At 41.2% G+C, this 26061-nt stretch overlaps 1 protein-coding gene across 1 annotated transcript in view; it reads left to right on the top strand.

Moving 5' to 3' along the window:
* The window catches only part of LOC106584306 (neuroligin-1), a 357882-nt gene that overhangs the window by 20295 nt on the left and 311526 nt on the right, over positions 1-26061 (top strand). The gene's annotated exons all lie outside the window — the stretch shown is intronic.

Below are 26061 nucleotides of genomic sequence, written 5' to 3'. Positions count from 1 at the left end.
ATGACTAACTTGAAGGCTTGAGAACTAACACCCAGATGCAGGCGGAGCCGCAAGCAAACAGACAATCCCAGCTGCTTCTGAGTTATGACTAATCATAGGAGAGAGGGCAGGTTCACTGATTTCACAGCTTCTCATAACAACCTACCTTGTGCAACATACTGTAACTGCTTTAGAGTCAGGCTCCCAACACTGGGACCACTAGGCTAAATTTAGCATCTAACAATATTGCTGTACTTCCATTTATACTGAACAAAAATACAAACGCAACATGTAAAGTGTTGGTCCCATGTTTCATTAGCTGAAGTAAAATATCCCAGAAATGTTCCATCTGCACAAAAAGCTTATTTCTCTCATTTTTTGGGCCGAAATGTGTTTACATCCCTGTTAGTGAGCATTTCTCCTTTGCCAAAATAAACCATCCACCTGACAGGTGTGGCATATCAAGAAGCTGATTAAATAGCATGAGCATTGTGAGGTACAATAAAAGGCCACACAAAAATGTGCTGTTTTGTCACACAACACAATGCCACATATGTTTTGAGGGAGAGTGCAATTGGCATGCTAACTGCAGGAATGTCCAACAGGCCTGGCTCCTATGCCCTCCCAGGCCCACCCATGGCTGTGCCCCTGCCCAGTCATGTGAAATCCATAAATTAGGGCCTAATGGATTTAATTCAATTAACTGATTTCCTTATATAAATTGTTAGTCAGTAAAATTGTTGAAATTGTTGCATGTTGCGTTTATATTTTTGTACAGTATAGAAGGAAATGTGTTGTTGGGCTATTTATTGATATTTACCTGTTTATATTATTTAGACAGAAATGTTCCTCTCAGTCTGCTGATGTTGTTTCTTGATTAGTATGCAACTCCCATCCTCTGGTGCACAACGCCAGAAGTAGGGTCACGACAGCACCCACCTTGTAACAAAGGTCAGATAAGTCAGAAGTGTTCCAGTCCTCCCGAGTGTTTGAAAGAGAAATAGAGAGAACGAGATTGAGAGAGACAGAGGATTCTTAGGAGCTCTGAGACTGGAGGAGTTTAAAGCAATGTTAGCACACACTGTATCGCTCAGCTTAAATCAGATTACCTCGATACAGGATGGGACAGTTAAAAAAACTCCTCTTCTGAGGAACTCACAGATCTCTGGCTCTCACTTCAAAGAGCCTCATTATGCTACAGATCCTCTGTCACTGCCTTTACAGGAAGTGGGTATTTCTTGCATTAATCTGAGAAAATCAGTCATTAGCAGTTGCCAGCGTTGGATATCCTTCACTGAAGTTTTGGGGGTATTTGAAACCAGTCCAGCATGATATGAATGGATTATAACTCCCTGCCAGTTTTGTGACAAGCCATAGTCCTACATACAGTAACATAATTCTGAATTCATGACACATCATATATGTAAATAGAGCTGCCAGAAAATGTGTGGCGAGACAGCATTGGCCCCAGCTTTCTCCACACCACTTTCAAAGCAACAGCACCAAACGCGTTTACCAGACATATTGATTAGTCATAGAAAAACTAAGAAAAAATTTCTTGCAATGGAAAAGAAAGCAGGCATTTCTTATTGGACAAGTTGACATAGTACCTCCCCAATTTCAGTTTTTTCCCATTTTGTCTAGTGAATACAACCCTGTCCCTGGGATTTGACGTGGTAACCCCCCACGCTTGCTGCGAGAGATGGATTCACTTGTTAGTGGTCTCCTAGTTACAGTCTACAGAGCCTCATCAACCACGCCTCTCAACAATTATGTTTGGTTGCACCAGAACCTCGTTGTTTGACTCTCCACTCTGCACTTGGTTTCTTTCTTCGCTCACGCTCCTCCCCTGCCTGTCTGGTTGCCTGCCTCATGAGAGAGCGAGCACACATTTTCATGGAAAACAAAGTATGTGTTAATAAAAGCAGTTATCCTCTAAAACTAGCTATAATGATTCCATCTATAGCTATCTATCAAAACTACTAACGTTAATTTTAGTAGCCTAGCTGATAGCTTTAGCTAGCTAGGTTGATGCAATCATGCAGCCAGCAGCTAACGTTAATAATTTAGACTCATTGAATAAATGTGTTTGACACAACATAAAGAAGATTACATTATCTGTTGCTGCTACCCAGTGCCAAGGAATACTGAAGTTTGGTTAGGTTAGTAAGCCAGTTTGTTACTCCAGTAATGTTGTCATATCATTTTATTTCCACTGCTGCTGGTTAGTCACAAATGTTTGTGGTGCAAATTGAGCTATCTTAAAAGTAAAAAAAAACGTACAAATTCCACCACAGATCAGTCTACACAGACAATATGTACATTGTCCAACCATAGCAGATGGATGGCTAATGCAGAAAGATTTTTTTTCTCACAAATACAGAGACAGGCAGCCATCATTGCTTCAGTCTTTTTCGACTAGCTAGTGCATAGTGACACCTACTAATATGAGCTGGTAATGCAGGTTTGGTTAGAATAGAGTGCAATAGAATGAGTGACATTCAATAAAATCTACTTCATGAAAAGGGGGATATTACTTTCAATGAAAATGTTGAAAGTAGTTGATTTAATGATTGAATATATACATTTTAAAGGCAATCAGTTCCTACAGTGAGTGCCAGGGAACCAACCTCTGGTGGGCCAGATGGAGACCAGGATAACAACACAATAGCGGTATTATGACTTATAAATAAAAAAAACGTTGTTACAAAGTCTACTGTGTATAGTGTTAGATTTAACCCTGCCTTGTTACAAATTTGACTGTGTATTGTGTTAAATGTAACCCTGCCTTACAGAATGAATAATTGCAGAAGAGCACTAATCAGATGATCAAATAATAGATTTTATGACATGACACTGAGTGTGTATAGAGTGAAATTAATTTTTTTAAAGTCATTGTAACCGTTCTTTGCGGAATGCTCAGCCCTGCTATAGTAGTTCACTAAACTACGGAGTATGTTGTCCATTGAAGTTGTTGTCTCTGGCTCTTTTAATATCAGATTCAGAGTGAATAATAACAAGATTTGTGGTAGTTTGAAGGGGTTTGATTAACATAAGGCCAGGAGTGTTTCCAATTCACATGACCCGACAAGAAAACCCCCAGCCCTATAGTTATAGCACAGATGAAAAGGGAAGCTATCTATAATAATAATATTTTGTTATAGCCTACGAATAGGACCAAGAGTTTTACCTGACCAGGTCATGAGATCAGAAAAAAACTCAAGGCCCCAGAAAAGACAGGTACACAATTTGGCACACCACATCTGAACCTGTCTGTAAAAGTCAGAGTTGATATTGTCCAATCTTAAATGTCCTCCAGGCATATACTGTAGCTGCATTCTGTCTCTACTTGAAATACAGTAATTGCATAGGATATGAAGATTTTCCATGGGGTTGCATGTGTAACCTTCGTTCAATGCACTTTAATCTGCCTACAGTCAAAAACCAAATACATGTTTTTCTCATGTTATTAAAGATCCACTTATTGATACTGATCTATTTATACAGCCTGGCATTAATAAACTGTACAAAATAAGACAATGTTGTTGTTCAATCATTAACATAATGGCCCTCTTAGAATTCAATCTTCCAAACATGGTCAGTACAGTGGACCAATGTTCCCCTCTACTAAACCATGAGAGGGAATGGTCAAAGCTCCATTGAACAAGGAATAGGTGCACCATTAATATTCCAAAACAGGTTTTATCCCCAAGAAGGTGACAAAAAAACAGAAGAAAAGTCATTGTCAAGGACAAAGAGATTGGTTTCCATACAGAGGCGAAGTGTATTAGATTACCCAGTGAGAAGTCTCACCCTGACATCTGAAATGAGGCCCGAACTGTTGAAATCCATATTTCGCTGGAGGGACCTCCACGGCTCCCCGAATCCCACTTTAATCCCACTTCATTATTTGTTGTCAGAGAGGGGCAGTGAGATGAAGCCAGAGGAAGAGGGATGCCAGAGCGGGCATAGGGCGATGCACAGGAGGTGCACCTCAGAATGCACTCAAAAGATAATAGGGGGGCTGAGGGAGCAGGACTCCATACAGAGAAATGAATAAATCCTAATACCTTTCCGTTGTGTTGGCTCTATAAACTCTGAGGAGGTGGAGAAGAAGTATGCCAGTAAACAGTATTTTTTTCAGGCTTCATATTGTGGATTAATACTCTTTAGTCTAGGGCCAATGAATGTGACTGTACTGTATGTATTTGGATGTGTTTGTATAGAGTGAGGCTGACAGAGCGTGAGTATGTGTGTTTGTAGAGAAAGAGGTTAGACATGATAGTCTGACTAGCACATCCTCTTTCTAGGAGTGGAAAAGCGGCAGAAAATTACGACTTTGTGGGGTGAGGTGGAGTGATGCTTCTCCCACTGATATGAAACTGGGCGATTGGACATGTAACATAGGAGGGGTGATGGATGCATCCATGCCTGTTTGAACAGTGGGTGCTCTGACTTAATGGAAACTGACACCACACGGAGGGATCCTAGGATGGGTCAGGATGGTCTCCTTAATTCTCCCACTGCAGGTAAAAATAATCTGGGTCCAGCTGAGTCCCAATCTGAAACGAACAGTCGAGAGGCATGACGGGACATGCAGGGAGAGGAGGGCACAGGGAACTGTGGTGGTTGAGGTACCAGGCAGCCTACATAACCACTGGAGCTGTTGGTGAGTCCAGGCAGCCCCCTGATAAAAATGTATATTATTGAGTTTGGCCCTCTTACGGGATAAACGCTCCCACCGAGTGAACGGAACAGGAGCATGGCTGAGACAGACAGCCGGGGGAGGGACTTTGAAAAGGGAGCCTCCTTTAAAGCAGACCTGCTACTATTGCCGATGAATGAATGTCTTCCCACCTCAACGTATTGGCTTAGAAGGCGTAAATGGCACTGATCCCATTGCTTATTTATTCCCACTCTGACAGTAATTGACAGCACTGCTCGTTGGCGATGTGTTATAAACCAGGACCTGAATCATTTATGCATAGTACGAGCAGTTTGAGCGGTCCTACCAGTTCCTACCGGCTCTCCTAATGGAACTGGGAGCCCCTTTGCTGACTATTAGTGCAACACAGACAATGACGGCCAAGAAGAGAAAAATAACAGCAGAATGTGAAGTTCGATCCATTCTGAACCATTTGTCTATGGTACTGTAGGAAGGAATATCCCTCCCAGATCTTCCATGTTTCATGTTATTAACGGCTGATTCACGCATGCACACACACACACTTACACACACACACATGCAGACACACACAAAAAATGTAACTCACACTACACATTGGGACATTTTCACAAGCTTGATTTACACCATTACAGTGTTACTGGAGACAGGGGTAATGATCATGAATCACGTTTGGGTTTTGTCGTTGTTATTGTCAGTGATTTAGTTAAAGACTGAAAAATGAAAAGGCTGTTGAATACAGAACAAGATCCCTCTAAGATTTGGGGGTGGGGGGGGTGGGGGGTTCAACATGTACATAATGCCATCTAAGCATGGCTGGAGAGGACACAAAGAGAAAATTGGCAGATATCTCTTTAGCTCCATTGTGTAAGGTTTTCCCATACAAACATTCATGTTGTTTGTTTGATGAAAAGGACTGGATTTCACAAATAAAACATTGTTTCCTGTAAGCGTTTCATCCCCATAATAACACATCAGAGAGAGGGTGGAGGAATTAACTTAAATGAGCTTATACAAATGATCCGATTTCAGATGTTTTTGAATTGTGTTTAACCACACACCAACATACAGTTCAGATGATTGATAGCCGTATACGCTGCTGCAACTCTGTTTATCATATATCCTGATGCGTAGTCACCTTATCCCTATACATATCTACAATGCCTTGCAAAAGTATTCACCCCCTTGGCATTTTTCCGATTTTGTTACATTACAACCTGTAATTTAAATGGATTTTTATTTGGATTTCATGTAATGGACATACACAAAATAGTCCAAATTGGTGAAGTGAAATGGAAAAAAAACGTATTTAAAAAATTCAAAAAAATACAAAACGTAAAAGGGGTGCTATTCAACCCCTTTGCTATGAAGCCCCTAAATAAGATCTGGTGCAACCAATTACCTTCAGAAGTCACATAATTAGTTAAATAAAGTCCACGTGTGCAATCTAAGTGTCACATGATCTGTCACATGATCTTAGTATATATACACCTGTTCTGAAAGGCCCCAGAGTCTGCAACACCACTAAGCAAGGGGCACCACCAAGGAGGCGGCACCATGAAGACCAAGGAGCTCTCCAAACAGGTCAGGGACAAAGTTGTGGAGAAGTACAGATCAGGGTTGGGTTCTAAAAAAAGATCCGAAACTTTGAACATCCCACAGAGCACCATTAAATCCATTATTAAAAAATGGAAAGAATATGGCACCACAACAAACCTGCCAAGAGAGGGCCGCTCACCAAAACTCACAGACCAGGCAAGGAGGGCATTAATCAGAGAGGCAACAAAGAGACCAAAGATAACCCTGAAGGAGCTGCATAGATTGGAGTATCTGTCCATAGGACCACTTTAAGCCGTACACTCCACAGAGCTGGGCTTTACGAAAAAAATAAGCAAACACATTTGGTGTTCGCCAAAAGGCATGTGGGAGACTCCCCAAACAAATGGATGAAGGCACTCTGGTTAGATGAGACTAAAATGTTGCTTTTTGGTCATCAAGGAAAACGCTATGTCTGGCGCAAACCTAACACCTCACATCACCCCGAGAAGCATGGTGGTTGCTGCATCATGATGTGGGTATGTTTTTCATCGGCAGGGACAGGGAAACTTGGTCAGAATTGAAGGAATGATGGATGGCGCTAAATACAGAAATTCTTGAGGGAAACCTGTTTCAGTCTTCAAGAGATTTGAGACTGGGGCGGAGGTTCGCCTTCCAACAGGAGAATGACCCTAAGCATACAGATAAAGCAACACTTGAGTGGTTTAAGGGGAAACATTTAAATGTCTTGGAATGGCCTAGTCAAAGCCCAGACCTCAATCCAATTGAGAATCTATGGTATGACTTAAAGATTGCTGTATTCCAGCGGAACCCATCCAACTTAAAGGAGCTAGAGCAGTTTTGCCTTGAAGAATTGGCAAAAATCCCAGTGGCTAGATGTGCCAAGCTTATAGAAACCTACCCTAAGAGACTTTCAACTGTAATTGCTGCAAAAGGTGGCTCTACAAAGTATTGTTTTTGGGGGCGGGGTGAATAGTTATGCATGCTCAAGTTTTCAGTATTTTTGTCTTATTTCTTGTTTGTTTCACAATTAAAAAATATTTCGCATATTCAAAGTGGTAGGCATGTTGTGTAAATTAAATTCTACAAACCCCCAAAAATCTTTTTTAATTCCAGGTTATAAGGCAACAAAATATGAAAAATGCCAAGGGGGTGAATACTTTCGCAAGCCACTGTACTGCTAACGATCCAGTATCCCTGCACATTGTATATATGGTACTGGAACTGACCCTGTATATAGTATGCTTACTTTATCGTGTTCTTCTTATTTTTATATCTCATGTTCTTCGTTGTTATTTTTAGTATTACTTTGTTATTGTCATGTCCTGACCAGTAAAGGGGTCTTTTGTCATTGTAGTATGGTCAGGGCGTGGCAGGGGGTGTTTGTTTTGTGTGTTTTGGTGTTTTTGATTTTTGTTCTATGTTTTCTATATCTATGGTTAAATCTAGTTTTTTCTATTTCTATGTTGGTTTTTGGGCATGAACTCCAATTAGAGGTTGTCGTTGTCTCTAATTGGAGGCCATATTTAGTTGATGTTGTTTCACTTGTGTTTTGTGGGTGGTTATTTTCTGTATAGCCTGGATGCCTTATGGAACTGTTTTTCATTGTTTGTTTATTTTGTTTAAGTGTTTTCATCGAATAAATTAAGTATGAGCACTATACCCGCTGCGCCTTGGTCTGTCCCTTACGACGCCTATGACAGTTATTGATTACTGCATTGTTGGGATTACAGCTCGCAAGGAAGTCATTTCACTGTACTTGTGCATGTGACATTAAAACTTGAAACTTAAGATGAACAACCTTGTAGCCTACTGTAGATCAACAGCACTTCAACTGCAATTATTTCTGTATGTGGTTTAGAGCCTCTCAAGGACTTCTTCGCATTTACAATCCATGCCTCTGCTGCTCAAGAAGTCTATGTTGATCAGCCATTTGAGTCAGATGCGGTAGTGCGTGGGTAACCATAGTAGTGAATGTATTGAGCATATCAACACGACTACCATCACCTTTGAAAGGGTGTCGTGGCACTTTGCTGCACTCTATTCCATTCATGCATGCTGCTTTTACCAAAACATAAATCGTTTTTCAAGCAAAAATGAGTTATTTCCATTTGCCACATCTTGGTTACGGAATGTTATGCTTTTTCAAAATTCTAATAAATGTACTATAGATGTACTGTAGGTATTGTTTTTACACATTAGCAACCATTTCTTTCTTATTTTGATAGGCTGCACACGCCGAATGACTTGCAGTGGTCCATCATAGTAGGGCTGTTGTTTGTTGGTCATTGTGTAATCTTAACACCACGTTCCTGTATCTATCATGGCATCCTTTTTATTTTATTCTACATATACATTACCAGTCAAACATTTGGACACACCTACTCATTCCAGAGTTTTTCTTTATTTTTACTATTTTCTACATTGTAGAATAATAGTGAAGACATCAAAACTATGAAATAACACATATGGAATCATGTAGTAACCCAAAAAGTGTTAAACAAATCAAAATACATTTCTTTAAAGTAGCCACCCTTTGCCTTAATGACAGCTTTACACACTCTTGTCACTCTGGCAGAGCTCCAGAGTTCTTCTGTGGAGATGGAAGAACCTTCCAGAAGGACAACCATCTCTGCAGCACTCCACCAATTAGGCTTTTATGGTAGACTGGCCAAACAGAAGCCACTCCTCAGTAAAAAGGCACATGACAGCCAGCTTGGAGTTTGCCAAAAGGCACCTAAAGACTCTCAGACCATGAGAAACAAGATTCTCTGGTCTGATGAAACCAAGATTGAACTCTTTGGCCTGAATGCCAAGCATCACGTCTGGAGGATATTTGGCACCATCCCAACGGTGAAGCATGGTGGTAGCAGCATCATTCTGTGGGGATGTTTTTCAGCGGCAGGGACTGAGAAACTAGTCAGGATCGAGGGAAAGATGAATGGAGCGAAGCACAGAGAGATCCTTGATGAAAACCTGCTCCAGAGCACACAGCCAAGACAATGCAGGAGTGGCTTCGGGTCAATTCTCTGAATGTCCTTGAGTGACACAGCCGGAGCCCGGACTTGAACCAGATCCAATATCTCTGGAGAGACCTGAAAATAGCTGTGCAGCTACACTCCCCATCCAACCTGACAGAGCTTGAGAGGATCTGCAGAGAACAATGGGAGAAACTCCCCAAATACAGGTGTGCCAAGATTGTAGCTCATACCCAAGAAGAATCAAGGCTGTAATCGCTGCCAATGGTGCTTCAACAAAGTACTGAATAAAGGGTCTGAATACTTATGTAAATGTTGTATTTCAGTTAATTATTTTTTAGACATTTTGCTAAAATTTCTAAAAACCTGTTTATCTTTGTCATTTTAGCTTTGTCATCAGATTGATGAAGGGGAAAAAAACAATTGAATCAATTTCAGAATAAGGCTGTAACGTAACAAAATGTGGGGTCTGAATACTTTCCAAATGCACTGTATATAAAGACAATTATATATATTTTTCATTCTTCCTCGATGTTCTTTAAAATTATTTTTTCCTCTTCAATAACCTTCTAAAGCAATTTAGGGGTAAATAAAACCTTTGTCCTGGAACATGACGGGAAAAAAACAACATCATATGCTTTACTAGAAGCTGCAGTTGGCTTGCCCTTTTCTACTCTGCACATCTGGGTCTTGCGGCTTGTGCTCACGGCTCAATGATCAGGCAGGCTAGTGCTCGGCCACAGACAGATAGACAGAGAGCTTCTTCCTTATATCTGAACATATAAATGCACAAACGTCCCACAACTGCCTTATGTAACATTTTGTAAAATATGTAACGTAAAATATGTAAAAAATAAAATAAAATTGAGTGTCATAACCGTTCAGGCATCCTGCACCTTCATCCCCGGCGCAAATCAGGGGCGATAATCTGATATCAACTTTGGAGGGGACAATTACATTAAATTTTCTCAAGAGCAATTCCTGAGGGGGACACCAAACGTAATGCTGTAACACATAGCCTACGTTGTAATATGGTAAATGTATATTGAGGAACCAAAGAAATAAGGTGTTTGCCGTACTCCTAACTACCGGTACCCAAAACTACACAACTAATCACAACAGCAATACCATTGCCTTTAACAAATCTTAGTTCAGTCACCAGTTTAAGTTGAGAGTGGGGGTATCCATGGCATTTTCCAATTATGTTCCTATTTTACAAGTCAAAAAAATTGAGAACCTTTCATAATGTTGCCAAACAAAGACTCAACAAACTTACCTGAGACTCCCTGTCTCTGCCAGTCTGTCCCTGCATATCTGTCCCCAGCTCTGCTGTCTGTGTGCCATCTGTTGCCTGCTCTGCCTAATGACATCATTGTGAAACATTTCCATTAGTATTTCACTTCTTTCTTATGAACATTTTATCAACTAGTCTTTGAGATGTTAGGCTACTGGGGTTCTTACTTTGCGTTTTGGTATACTGAAAAATACTCTGATGTCCGTCTTTTTTCTGCCATTTTTCTACCTGGCTGGCTACACACACACACACACACACACACACACACACACACACACACACACACACACACACACACACACACACACACACACAGTGTGCAGGTTATTTACAGTAGGAGACGGGCTTCACCATTTACACAACATATGCTGCAACCTTTTGTCATTTTAATCGTTTGTTTCATATTGGCTAGCTTCCAACAATACCTGAATTTGCAAAGCTAGCGAGCACCAATTCCGTTTCAGTGGTGTTTGCTATAATCTTTGCTACCCGGGTTAAATAAAGGTGAAATAAAATAAATAAATAAAAGTTCCCTTGCGACAATTAATTTTTTGCAACGAGACCATTAAATATATTTAAGACAATGGTAGAACACAGTGTAGTTCTGTTCAGTTTGGACTTCAGTTTATCACTAACCTTATCACAGGGACTTTGAAGCACTAATTTACAGTAGATGCGAACCCTCTGTTACCCCGCCAACTAAGGAACTGGCAGTGGATCAAACCATTGTGAGGCAAAGGGTGGGGGGGGCGCAATCTTTTGAAACTTAAAAACGAGCTATTAAGTGTCTATAATCAGCACAATTGCTTTCATTGCGTATTAGTAATATTATTTAAATGACATAGTTATGTTTACAGTGATATATTGGGGGGGACAAATCATATTTTTCCCAGGATGGGGGGGTTGTGTCCCCCCCCGTCCCCCCTGGGATTTCCGCCCTTGGCGCAAATCCGTTGTTGACAGGTTGCGCAGCGCAGAGGAGAGATGGCAGGTGGGAATTACTTTATCTCGCTGTTGCGCATACCATGGCTCTCACCCTGAGAATTAGGCCAGCCACACATCATATGTAAATAGGGCAGAAAGACGCGTCTTCTGACTCGCAGATACATCGGAATTCTAATCCCGTTCACCGTGAGATTTTAGCTTTTGCATTATTTAGTGGAGGAAGGCCATTAAATGAGGCTCTGTTAAGGTTTAACTGCTGACATGACATAGCCTGTCATTTGTGACCATCAAGTACGACACTCTAAGTGGAAAAAATCGTAAGAACATTGAGATGTAAGGCTATATGTGAATGTTTTGTTAAGAAGAGGGGAAGTGAAATAGAATTGTCACACTAACGTTCTGAAATTACTTCTGGTGAATTCTCATCACATTGGATTTCCAGGAAAAGAGATCTTTTATAAGCACAAACTCATTTTCTTTTATATTGACCTCATAAGCTCGACACCTTTTGATTATACCTGCACACATACAGAATAGTCATTTGATTAAGAAAAGTTTGACAATACATCCTATTATTTTAAACCATTAATTTTCCTTTTTCAATTTGGCATTATGTCTACAAATGGTGACCTTAAAGGCCCAGTGCAGTCAAAAATATGATTTCCCTGTGTTTTATTCCATACTATGTGGTTGGAATAATACTGTGAAATAGTGAAAATTATGATAATGCCATTTTAGTGTTAGAGCTGTTTGAAAAGACCACCTTAAATTTCAGCTTGTTTTGTTGGGATTGAGTTTTGGCCTGCCTGGTGACATTAGAGAGAATTGTTCATTTCCGATAAGTGAAGATCTTGTAAAATAGAATATTTAAGCAATAATACCTGAGAGGCCATGTGTTATGGCATTTTTATCATGGCTGTGATAGACCACCACAGCCATGATAAAAATGTAATAACACATGAACTCAAGTGTATTATTGCTCTTATACAACGGAATACCGGCATTAAAAATCGAGATTATTTTCCAAACCATACATTTTTCAACAGAACTTGATGCTATATTCACTACCACTGGTTGTCAAGTGGCATTTTAGGCGTTCTCTGGTGGTTCTTATTTTCGTATTGACTGCCATGTAAAGCAAAACTACCCAAGCGCTGGTTGATAGTTCCAGAACCTTGGTTTTTAGGGACGCAGTCCATGGATCTGAAAGCAGCGCTGAAACATTGTAGCAAAGACACTGATGCAGCAGATCAGAATAGAAACCACAATGACACATTTTTCAGATGGTCACAGCATCGACAGCTATTTATTTATGACACTGAATTGCACATTTCTACGGGGCAGAGCTCGTTCCCCTAGGTTCTCATACATGCAGCCACACCGATTCTCTCTGTCTCTTCTATTGGATTTTTGTGGTTCTTGGTTTTTTAATTGTTGTCTTCTTTTATCTGGCTTCAGTTTGTGATTTCATCCATTGCCTCTTCGGCCAAAGTGCAACTGCAAATCAAACCACACCCTATTCAGTAGGTGGCGTAGAGACTCCAGAGAATATTACCCTTCTCATGTTTTGAAGCAGTTGCCAGATAGATGTTTATCCCCTTTTCTGACAGCCATTCCAGAAGCCATTCCAAAAAGCACTTCACTGCCCAGTTGGTTTGTCTTGATGTAGCTAGCTTCTTCATTTCTCTCCTTTTCTATGTCTATATCAGCGCTAACATTACTGATTTCTGCATGTCTAACGTTAGGCTCAGGTTGCTGGTCCACTTGCTCGTCTTCTTGTTTCATTTCTTTAATATCCTTCTCCTCTTCTTGTTGGCACCATTCATGAAAACGTTTGTGGATAAAACAAACCAAAAGTAGCTTTAAAATCATCGATGACGAGTTACAGGCACATGGGCAGGAGAGGCTCTAACAATGGAAATTCCAAACCACCCGTGGTATAATTAAGCAATAATACATGAGAGGCCATGTGTTATGACCTTTTTCTCATGTCTGTGATGTGGTCATAGCCACGAGGTGAAGCTGCTTTTATGCAATGGGTTACCAGCATTAAAAGTCAAGATTATTTCCCAATAAGGCCTGAGGAGGTGTGGTATATGGCCAATATACCACGGCTAAGGGCTGTTCTTATGCACGACGCAACGCAGCTCTTAGCCCAGGTATACTGGCCATATATCACAATTCCCAGAGGTGCCTTATTGCTATTATAAACTGGTTACCAACGTAATTAGATCAGTAAAAATGTTTTGTCATACCCGTGGTATACGTCTGAAATACCACGGCTATCAGCCAATCAGCATTCAGGACTCGACCCACCCAGTTTATAATTAGATTTTCATAATGGCAAGCTAAGACTGAAGGTTTGGTTTGCGAAACTAGCAAGTATGTTTGTTTGGTTACCACGGTAACTACTGTAGCTATCTAGCAAACTTGCTAGCTACTTCAGTTGATGTTGAACACAGTTCCAACGGCAAATGAACACATTTCCAGTGGCAAATGTGTTCAATTATAGCCATGTTATAAAAGCGATAATCAACTCAGGGCTCTATGCGTTCTCTGGAAAATAATACAACCCCGTGGAAGCGCATAGCTCCTCGTTGATTATCCCTTACATATTTCATCCACACAGATGCCACCTTGCATACTGTAATAATGTATTGGCCAAGAACATCCTCATATTGTGCATACTGGTTCTCAATGCTACAATAATGCAAACATAGCTGTCAGCATGATTTAGTCAGCATGATTTAAGAGCAGATTATTAACTCTTATCATTGGAAATTGGTGCTCAGATAATTATCCTAAAAGGAGCTGCAATATGCTTATTAAAGTGGAGGAATATTCATATTCATGTATGAGCGCAGCATTCTTCATCGTTAATGTATTCCATGTGTAAAATACCTTGTGGAGTTACAATGACATAATAAATAATGCAGGGATGATGAATGAAATTGTCTGGCCCAAGCTATGCAAGTAAGATAAACACACAGCATATGTGTAATGGCACCGCTGTTGCCACAATGTGCTTTGTAAAGTCCATTCCCCTGACAGAACATATGTATCAGTGAGACACGCAAGCACGCATACATACACACACACGCGCGCACACACACACACACGCACACACACACATGCACACACACACACTACCTGAATTCACGATGATCCGGCTCAGTTTAATACGTCAGTATTCTACAATATTGTGTTTCTCACCTTGGTTTATGACCTGTATCTGCAGTAGATGAGGGCGGTGTACGTAATCAACAAACGTGTCTCTTTCAGGTCTTTAGTGAAGGTCGGCTGAGGTAGGAAGGGAGTCCATATTAATTACCTTCAGAATGGAGGGTATTCAGCTCTTCAATCTTCTATTTCAGATTTAATCAGGCTCTGGAAGGACTGGCTGAGATTTACAGAGAACGAGCAGGAAGGAGAGAGGAGGAGGGAGAGTAGGAGGGGGAGTGTTGAAAAAGAAGGCTTTCTCTGAGAACCACTATGAGGCCATTTTTACATTCATTATGGCTTTTTAATTTCTATAAGTAATTGTGTCTTTTCACAATGGGCTTTATTTTACAGTGCAGCTCACACGGCCTATGGTTACAGCCCATAGAGCTGCTTGTCGGCTGCTGTATTGCTCCACCGTGGCTGCCAATGCGAGCATAGCAGGCTCTCCCTGAACTGTAATGGAATGATGAATTAACGATCACACATACAGCACTGGTACACGAACGGCAGCATTAACGGACAGGCACGCACGCACGCACGCACGCACGCACGCACACACACACAGACAGCTGTTCCATCACAGGTCTCCATTCTCTTATGCAGTGGTTACAGGAAAAGCCCCTCTATCTGCTAGTCATGTGCTTTTTTTTTTCTCCACACTCTACACCATAGCCCTGGACCACTCTGCATAATGGTGTGCTTGGCCCTCGCTTATCGATCTTTCCACTGTTTTCACCTGACTCCTGGATTAGGGTTAATTCTCTGATCCAGCAGCATTTTCAGCATTTAAAGGCCATGGCGTATCCATGGCGATGGCAGACAGCAGTCAGTTCTTCATAAAGGTGTGACAATTTAGGACCCCCTTTTCTTCACCCACCTCTCTCTCCATCCCCCCACTCTTGAATCCTGAGGTGTCATATTTCTTTGTCAACCGTCACCCCTCATTTTCAAATTATTACAGTGCAATGTGACACTTCTGGGTCAATGAATACTGGAGATATTGATTTAAAAAATACACTCGGCTTGACTTTTGTGTTATATGTGTATATGAACACTATATATAGTAGTCAAATATCCCTCAAGTAGAGTTATTATATGAGGCCCCCCTCTTTATATTAACTACTACCTCCAGGCAATAAAAAACTTATTGGGTGCTGGAACAGAGGTGAGACCTAATGGGAAAAAAACCCCAATTTCATATAATTCTCCAGCAGTATCTCAAGGATGAACCTTTTTGAGCAGTCAGTAGAGTTTGTGACGTAATTCGTAATGTGGTGTTAGTTCTCCATTATGAAGGAATCAAACAAGATGAAGCTACATTGCTGACATAGATACCTGTAAATGATACAACAGTGTGTTGTTAAAGCTTTTTACAGTTTTGAGAGACTTCACATTCTTCCCATGCCACAACCACTTACATCAATGAAGAACTTGACATCTAATAAAAAAAGACAGACTTCTCTTTACACTTGAAATGATGAAGAGCGGAATATGTAAGGTATCTATCACATTTCACAACACATACTGGAATTTTTGCCTAAAAGGCATTATTTGACCAGGGAAAAAATCAATTTAGGTCCATTTCACACTTTCATGTTATTCTATCTCTCTGGTGTTATTTTTATTCACTTAGCTTAAACAGATTATGCTGTTTGGAGGAACTCAGAGTTCTTTGCGGTTGACAAATTGAGCAGTGCCTTTCTCAAGGCTTCCCTTTATTTGCTAAGGAAGACTAAGGCAGACAAGGAGGATGAGTAGGAAGAAGAGGGGGGACAGAGTTCTTGGCTGATAACTTTTTCCTCAGTTGTCAAAAACTAAGTTAGAGATATTTTTTTACATAAAAGAAGATGGAAAGCCCAGGCTTCATAATGCAACCTGATCAAGCTGGTGTCCTGTGTGTTTTGGAATACAAATTAGGAAAATGCGCCGAGCAAAGACAGTTTACCTCTGCCCCACAAGGACACTGACTGTAATCTCAATGTCAGACAATTTTCTGGGGGGGAGGTTGTGCAGAATTCTGAAAGAGCCATATCTGCTTGACCTTGTATCCAATGAGAAACAGTAGTCTTGCCTTGCTTCCCCATGCATTTTGGCTACTACTTTATTGATCAATTTAAGCTCTCTACTAGCACACTGGTGTATCACCAGATCCACAATGCAGACACATCCTGCTAAGTTTAGCAGCACAGTGAGCCCAGCTTAATGGTCAGACTCATTGGTAAGTGGAAATGGGAGGTCAAGAAGCTAATATGTCCTCGACTGTCCCAGATAAAATAAAATGGTCTCAGATAAAATCTTTCAAAATTAATTTCCTTTATTTACTTATTCCAGACACTGTCTGGGACTCTTTTGATCCGGGGGATGAGATCACCACTAAACCAGGCTTCTGTATATCATAATAATTTCCCTACAATTAACCTCACTTTTATTTATCTGATAGATAGATTCAGAGGTTTGCCCTTGCCCCTTGCTTCACAGACACTTTTGTCATCTCTTGTGGGCACAGAAATACTCCCAGGCACATTATGTAAGTATCTCTAAGACCATGCCTCTGTCAGTTAGGACATCACACAGAGTAGAAGAGCTGGCTGGTTCAGCACCTTGGAGAGCTCAAGACAGAGTAGGGCCCAGTTTCCCGATAGTGATGGAACTTAGGCTTATTAGTGTTTTAACAATGCAACGTTACTACAACGGCCGAAGATGTAACATTTGTTTTCCAAAATACCACGCAGAGAGAACAGTCGCTAAGTGCGTCATTGGAGCATGTGTCAATGCTGATCGGATCGAAAGAAAGGTACTGTAGCACTGCTCTCAGATCAGCTTTCTCAATTCTAATCTTATCTTTAACATTATAATTATTTCACAATACTGACGACAGATCAGCTCCTAGAGAGATACTGCCATCTACGGCTGCACATATTGAGACGGCTTATTCTAATGCTTACCCAATAATAATGCAGAAGATCACATCATTGCACACATGTTACTTTTATTTAACTAGGCAAGTGAGTTAAGAACAAATTCTTATTTACAATGAAGGCCTACCCCGGTCAAACCCAGAAGACGCTGGGCCAATTGTGCGACGCCCAATGGAACTCCCAATCACGGCCGGATGTGATGCAGCCTGGATTCGAACCAGGGACTGCAGTGACGCCTCTTGCACTGAAATGCAGTGCCTTAGACCACTGCGCCTTTCGGGAGATATGTTAGGCTACACATCATTAAATATATTGAGACTAATTACAGACAGTAGCCTACAAGTTGTAAAGTAGTGAAAATGAAAACGGTATATTTCCAAATGATTGAAATAGGCCTATATCTTACTGTATTTATATTTAATGCAGTCGTCTCGGTTTCATTTGAAGCATCTTTTTATACGTCACTTGTTTGTATCAATTGTAAAGACATTGTCAACTTTGTATTTGTAGTCAGCTTTGTTCTGAAGTTATCGGCAGTCACAGAGAGACGGATAAACCGTGAGATTCTATGTTTAGCGGAGAAGATCTCTGTATAAATTGATGCAGTAGGGCAAAAAAAGGATCTAAAGACGCACTTAGCCGTTCTACGACTGGTCTGAGGCAGGCATTAGATTATGACTGTTTTTGGAAACAGCTTGAAGATTTACCGATGCTCCAACGAAGGTTCTAATGTTGAACTTAGCCTTAAGATGCTTTTGGGAAACTGGGCCAAGGTCTGAGGAGGGCTGGAGGCTAGTGGCTTCCTGTCCCATCCTGTGGCAATCTGTTTTGCCAGTAGTGGGCCGTAGCAGTCACACTGACCCCGTGGCACAGTATAAACAAGATTTAGTGGGCAGTCAATATGTTCCAGACAGCTCCAGCCCCTTTCCCCAGCCTGATGTAATTGGAAAGAGCTCTCAGATATGGTGGATCCACACTCTCCCAGCTTCTCACTCAGTGACAAAAGGAGATCTCCTGCACGACCAATGAATCCCATTTTACTCTAACTGATGTTGTTAGGCACAGACAAACTCCCTTATGACAGAATGAGGGGACAAACTCCTTATATGTGATTGTGAAATCTTAGCTGATAGCTTTGATTGGAGTTAAACTCTGCATTGTAAAAATTGCTGGTTGAATATTTTCTGCATCATATCCAGAGAGTATATTAGTCTGACAACGACCATTGTTGCTTCCTTGTTGTCTTTCTCATTTAATTTCACTCTCGCCTCTCCCCCTTACAGATTCATTACAGTTTGATGATATCAGATGATTGCTCTCACTCCTGGAACAAAAGGCTGCTGGTCCCCCTGGCATGAGATCTAAATTTGACGGGCTTTTCACTCAGACATCAATGAGTCACTTTGCCAGAACATGTCTGCCTCTAACCATATCCTACTAGACATGAAGGGAGAAAGAAATTCAATAGTATGACTTGAATGCCAAATCAGTGTGAATGTGATTCTTGTACCAACATTTTTGGGTTTTACATATATACTGTACAGTAGAGCAGGCGGCATATTGTTTTCACTACTCTTTTAAAACTTGCATACCTTGATTAGAATGTTATGGCGCTGACATTCTATCGATATATGGCACAGCAGAACTCATCATTGCCTAAAGAGTTTTGCTACAGTAGCCTTCCAAATACAGCTCAGTAGTAAATGTTGCAGATCCTCTCATACTATGGTTTTCTTATTTAAATATGGCTAAAGACGTTCTTTGTTTACGACATATAACATGGCAGTTGTAATTTCATTTGAAAACAATCATGCAAAGTGATTTACTTCGTATTTCAGAATGGAATGAGAAGCACTATTAGAGCAGCCAGTGAGGACACAAACCACACTGTCATTACGGAATACCTGTGGAACTGATCGTGGCTGACAGCTCTCTCTGACACACGGGAAAAGCAATCACAAATGGAAGCATTTTCATTTCCATTAATTTAGTTATGGATTAAAACCTGACCCATTTACTAATCGCGGCAGTGGCACGGTTTTGTCAGCGCCCGTGCTGGGGTCCTGGTTGTTAGACAGATTACACCATTAGACTATCATCCCTGCTCTGTATCCGGGACCACCTGAAGGCAGGTGGTGGGTGGGTGGGTGGGGCTTTAAATCAATCAAAATACTTAGAGATAAAGAGACCTACTTTGCTATCCTTTGCAACCACATAGTACATGGAGGATTGGCAGGCAGTTGAGTAGCGGTATATACAGTATGTGATGATGGTGGGGCATGGGTTATTTTTAGATTGGTGCTCTTTTCAGATTTTGTATCTCTTGCTGGAAGGGAAATCAGTGGGTGAGGTGCAGGAGGGGGAGATAGAGGAGGAGAAGGAGGTAGAGGAGAAGGAGAAGAAGGTGTGAGGAGAAGTATGGGGAGGAGGAGATGGAGAAGGAGGTGAAGGAGATGGGGGAGAAGGCGGTGGGAAGAGAAGTTGGCGGAGGAGGAGCGAGAGGAGGAGGAGAGTGGGTCAGAGGAGATGGGGGTTTGCCACAGAGACAGGCAGCTCCTCGGAGTCAGGAATAGGCAGGCCGATCCTCCAAGTCTGCCTGAGGGGGGCCTGGTTATTACACCAGCGTCTGCTTGGCACCGTGCTCTCCTCTCTCCACTTGGGGCGATGGAGCCATGTGGTGCTGTAACCAGCCTCTCCTCCACTGTCTCTCCCTTGCCTCTCCCCTGCCTTTTTGTGTATCCCCTAACAGCTGTCCACACGCTTGCTCCACATTGTGCATAGAAAACGACCTATAGGTCTCTGCATGATGGCGGGCACCTCAGAATGATGGCCCAGGCTGACTTATGGAAAATCCGGCGGTGCTTCATACGGTTCTAGAGAGGACCTCTCCAGCTTGGTCCTATGTACCTGGGTGGAGAGAATGGCAGGGTGAATGACCAACATGTGAGTCAATTTCAAGTGTCTCCCAATAGCCACTCCATCTGGGAGATCATCTTGTTGGACATTACATAAATTCTAGACAGGATAGATGCTGTTGTAGTACTGAGCATGAGTCGTATGGAGGGGACGTACTTCACTCAGGCATTAAGGAGTGAACATGGATCCACAGAGGAGAATTGTGTTGGTGTAATTGTTGTTCGTGGTTCTTTACAGATATTAGAATCCACAGTCTTTAATCAGAGTATCCACTGGCAAAAAGCAGCTTTTAGATTCTGTGGGTGGAATGAATCATGGCTGAAGTCAGGGCAGCATTTCACTGCTAATGGCCGAAGTGCATTAATGTGAAAAGTGCATTAAAACTTTCAATGGTTTATCCGGTAGTCTGTAATAAAAACGGAGAATGTCAATTAAAATATGCAATATTAATGAAATGATATAAGGCACAACGATACTGTACAAGGAAGACCCAGTTAGCTGGAGGCTATTTTTATATTTTCAAAAGGTTCAGCTCACTCAAATGGGAAACAGGCTGTTATCCAGTGCATTTCCTTTCATTCAGTGACAGCAACAAGCAGCCACAGCATGTGGGTAGCTAGCCCAGTAGTGGCCTTTTGTGACCACACACCAGTCTTCAAGGACAGCAATACACCCTCTTGTGGCAAACAGAATCCATATCACAGAGGATTTCCAATATAGCTACCTCTTTGGCAAAAGAAAGCAATTCCATTTTCCCATTTGCCATATCAACTGTAGCAGCTGAGTTGCTTGCTACAGTATCTGTCACTGCAGTTATCACAATCGAAAGTTCTGTTCAAGTGCTTATTGAGGGGATGTTCGGTTGAACATCAGTCTCTTGTTCCCCAGTAATCTGGTGACCGTCAACAAAAGGACAGCACCGCTTCAAGATATCACAGACATTATTTTGCTCTATTACTGTACCTCTGTAGTAATTCTGAAATGACTACAGCCACAACATTGTACTATGCTCTGTGTTACCACATGTTAAAGGTCAACTTAGGGCAAAAACACTAAAATAACGTATTTAAACTGTAGAACTGATCAATGTACCATCATACCAGCTCATTTAATGTAAAAAAAATAATAAAATGGATGAATAAGATATTTGGCTACAGAAGTGCCGTTTCGTACCGATCTCCTCATCTTCTGTCCACCCCCCAAAAAATTAAAATAAACACACACTAGAGGGGTTGCTGGCTAGCTAAAGTGGCTAGCTTAGCCAACGAACTAGCTGCGTCGGTCGCGGCGAGCATGACCAAAATGACACGTTGACGAACTACAAAAGGCACACTCCATTTCTGTTTGAAAATTGAGAAAGGGGAGGAGTTTGACCTTTTTTCGTGCACAACATCTAGCTTTAATACAATGTTGTTATTAGTGTTATTACAGCATTTCTACACATTTTTAAGAGCAATTCAATGTAAATTGAGATTGTTATTTTGTGACTATGTCTACACAATACTCACCACTGAAAATCCCTTTGTAGTGTAGAAATCTATTAGACCTTGCCTTTTCTGTCCTGTGATTGGCCCACATGCTTTTAATCTTATAAATAGGGTCCATTTGTAATGGTTGTTTTCCCCCTCTTTCTTAAAAGCCCAATGTAGCTGTTTTTATATCAATATAAAATAATTTCTGGGTAACAATTAATTCTTAAGTATCTTACTGTAATTGATATCCATTAAAATGGTAAAAGTAGCTTTAATGCCAAACACTATTTCTCAAGCAAGAATTTATCTAGGACTGTCTGGGAGTGCTCTGAATAGGCAGGGGGAAACTGACAACTAGCTGTAATTTTACATAGAGGTTTGGAACTCTCTTTGTTATTGGTCTATTAACCAATTTACCTCATGGTGATGTTACTATGGAAAGCCAAAAACTCCTGCCCATGCAAACCTGCTGATTAAAAGGTCCTGTGTAGATTGTATTTTCAACCAGCAACTACCAGGAAAAACCACTGCTACATTATTTCCTACACTTTTACACTGTTAGTTTCATTAGCTGTTGTACAATTTGACAAAAAACGAATTTTGACTACACTTGGCCTCTAACATGGAAGTCCTGTCTGTGGTGCTGAGAAGATCCTTTAGGTTAAATTATATGTAGTGGCAGTCCCACAATTCGTGTAGCAAGCAGAGCAATAATCTTAGCATTCTCCATGTGTAGGGTGCCCACCCACTCTGCCCAGACTACAGCTCGGCTTTCAATACCATAGTGCCCTCACAGCTCACCACAAAGCTCAAGGCCCTGGGACTGAACTCCTCCCTATGCAACTGAGTCCTAGACTTCCTGACAGGCCGCCCCCAGGTGGTGAAGGTAGGCAACATTACCTCCTCCACACTGATTCTCAACACGGGGCCCCACAAGAGTGCGTCCTCAGTCCCCTCCTGTACTGTGTGTCCTCACACAGTTCCAACTCCATCATCAAGTTTGTAGACGACCTGACAACAGTAGGCCTGATTACCAACAACGACAAGGCGGCCTACAGGGAGAATGTTCGCACTCTGACGGCGTGGTGCCAGGTAAACAACCTCTCCCTGAATGTCAGCAAAACAAAGGAGCTGATTGTGGACTTCAGGAGGAACCAGGCTGGGCACACCCCATCCTCATCAATCGGGCTGCCATGGAGATGGTGAAAAACTTCAAGTTCCTAGGCGTACACATCTCAGAAGAACTGAAATGGTCAAACCACACAGACACCGTGGTGAAGAAGGCACAACAGCGACTCTTCAACCTCAGGATGCTCAAGAAATATGGCTTGTCCCCGAGGGCCCTCACAGTGTTCTACAGGAGCACCATTGAGAGCATACTGTCGGGCTGCATCACAGCCTGGTACAGCAACTCCACCTCTGCAGACCGCAAGGCGCTACAGAGGGTGGTACGCTCAGCTGACAAACCATTGGGTGCCCACTGCCTGCCCTCAAGGACACCTACAACACCAGGTGACGCAGGAAGGCTAAGAAGATCATCAGGGACCCCAGCCACCGAACCATGGCCTGTTTTCACCATTTCCATCACTCAGACGTGGGCAGTATAGGAGCATCATGGCACAAATTGTAAAACTGGCCAATAGTGTCTACCCCCAGAACATCAGGCTGCTGAATAGCCACCACTAGTCAGCTGACTGCTCACCCTGTGCATTGTTTTATTTCACTTAGTCCTGTATTGTTTGAACCCGTAGATCAATCATTTCACTGTACCCTGTAATTACATCTGCAACCCTGTACATGTGACTATTAAACTCTTTAATCTAATCAACATTTCACTTCCTGATGTTATAAATACATTTTAACAAGACAAATAGAATTTTTCATGCTCTGAATCATTCAGCGGGGTCTTTCTCTAATATATCATAAACATTACAGTGCTGTGAAAAAGCATTTGCCCCCTTTCTAATTTTCTCCACTTTTGCATATTTTTTATACTGAATGTTATCAGATCTTCAACCAAAACCTAATATTAGATAAAATGAACCCGAGTGAACAAATAATACAACATTTACATACTTATTTAATTTTTTTAATAAACAATGCCCCTGTGTGAAAATGTAATTGCCCCCTTACACTCAATAACTGGTGGTGCCTCCTTTAGCTGCAATGACTCCAACCAAACGCTTCCTGTAGTTGTTGATTAGTCTCTCACATCGCTGTGGAGGAATTTTGGCCCACTCATCCATGCAGAACTGCTTTAACTCAGCGACATTTGTGGGTTTTCAAGCATGAACTACTCGTTTCAAGTTCTACCACAACATCTCAATTGGGATTAGGTCTGGACTTTGACTAAGCCATTCCAAAACTAAAAATGTATTGCTTTTTAGCCTTTTCCATGTAGACTTGAATGTGTGTTTTGGATCACTGTCTTGCTGCATGACCCAGCTATGCTTCAGCTTCAGCTCACAGATGGATGGCCTGACATTCTCCTGTAGGATTCTCTGATACAGAAAATAATTCATGGTTCCTTCTTAAGGCAAGTCGTCCAGGTCCTGAGGCGGCAAAGCATCCCCAAACCATCACACTACCACCACCATGCTTGACAGTTGAGTCAACCTTTTGGACGAGATGGGTTAAAAAGCAACACATTTGACGTTTTGGAATGGCCTAGTCAAAGTCCAGACCTAATCCTAACTGAGATTTTGTGGCAGCACTTGAAACGAACAGTTCATGCATGAAAACCCATCAAAATACAAAATCATTTTGTAAGTCGCTCTGGATAAGAGCGTCTGCTAAATGACTTAAATGTAATGTAAATGTAACCCACAAATGCCACTGAGTTAAAGCAGTTCTGCATGCAAGAGTGGGACAAAATTCCTCCACCGTAATGTGAGAGACTGATCAACAACTACAGGAAGCATTTGGTTGCAGTCATTGCAGCTAAAGGTGGCACAAGCAGTTATTAAGTGTAAGTGGGTAATTGCTTTTCACACAGGGGAATTGGGTGTTGCTAAACTTTGCTAATTAAATAAATAAAGTAAGTATACTTTTTGTTGTTGTTTGTAAACTCAGGTTCCCTTTATCTGATATTAGGTTTTGGTTGAAGATCTGATAACATTCAGTAAATAAAATATGCAAAAATAGAGAAAATAAGAAAGGGGGCAAATAGTTTTTCACAGCGCTGTATATCCAAAAAGTTGGATTTCATGACCTTTTAGGATTGTGCTGGTTGTGGTGGTCCTCTGCAAAGTTGTTTCCACGGGTCACAAAAAGCTAAATTAACTTGACACGAGCTGAATTAAATGTAAAAGGCTTTGAAAATAAAAAGTTTGCGGTACACTCAATGCTTTGTTGACAGTTCACTGAGATACTTGTTTTTGTGAGAAACCTTTTAAAAAGAACAGGAATTTCACATTGATATGAAAGGTGCATATAGTATGAAAATACTATGTCATGATTCAAAATCAATATACATCTTAACTCGATTGTGTTTTATGTCCTTTGGATTTGAGAAGAAAGATGAGAAATTCAACGGTGACCCTGTCAGTTAGCCTTAATTCTTGCACAGAATCCAGCCTAGCTGATGCAATACTATTTTCCTGATTTTTGACCACTTTTTTTCTCTGGCCTCTATTCATTTAGTCACTATAAATTTGTCCATCCTAAAAGAGTAAAAAGTCCATTACATTTTGAACGAATTATGATAGAGACATGAGGTTTAGACCATTGGTTTTCTTAGAGGAGTATCTACGGAATTAACATATTATTTTATCCATTGGTCAAAATATACATGTGCTTCAAGTATCAATGGTAAAGTGCTTGCAGAACAATAGCTCCATATGGAGCCTAAGTCCCATTCATGGTTGAAATAAATATTGCTCTCCTGGGGGTGATATGCTCATATCCACTGAGAGGTACTCATACTATTCTAGAAAAACAATCATGCAAAAGAATTGTAGTCAACAAGTAACTGTGAATGTGATGCAACAGTAGTAAGCCATTCATTGTGGGAAATGCCCACACAGGAGGTGCGCAATACAATAAGTAGCCTATAATAGGGTAGAATAAAATCGTGACTTGATATGGGGAAGTTTAT

This window comes from Salmo salar, chromosome ssa23 (assembly GCF_905237065.1).
Source record: "Salmo salar chromosome ssa23, Ssal_v3.1, whole genome shotgun sequence".
Taxonomy (NCBI): Eukaryota; Metazoa; Chordata; class Actinopteri; order Salmoniformes; family Salmonidae; genus Salmo; species Salmo salar.
The sequence above is the reverse complement of the archived record's forward strand: the minus strand, read 5'-3'. Positions and strand labels throughout refer to the sequence as shown.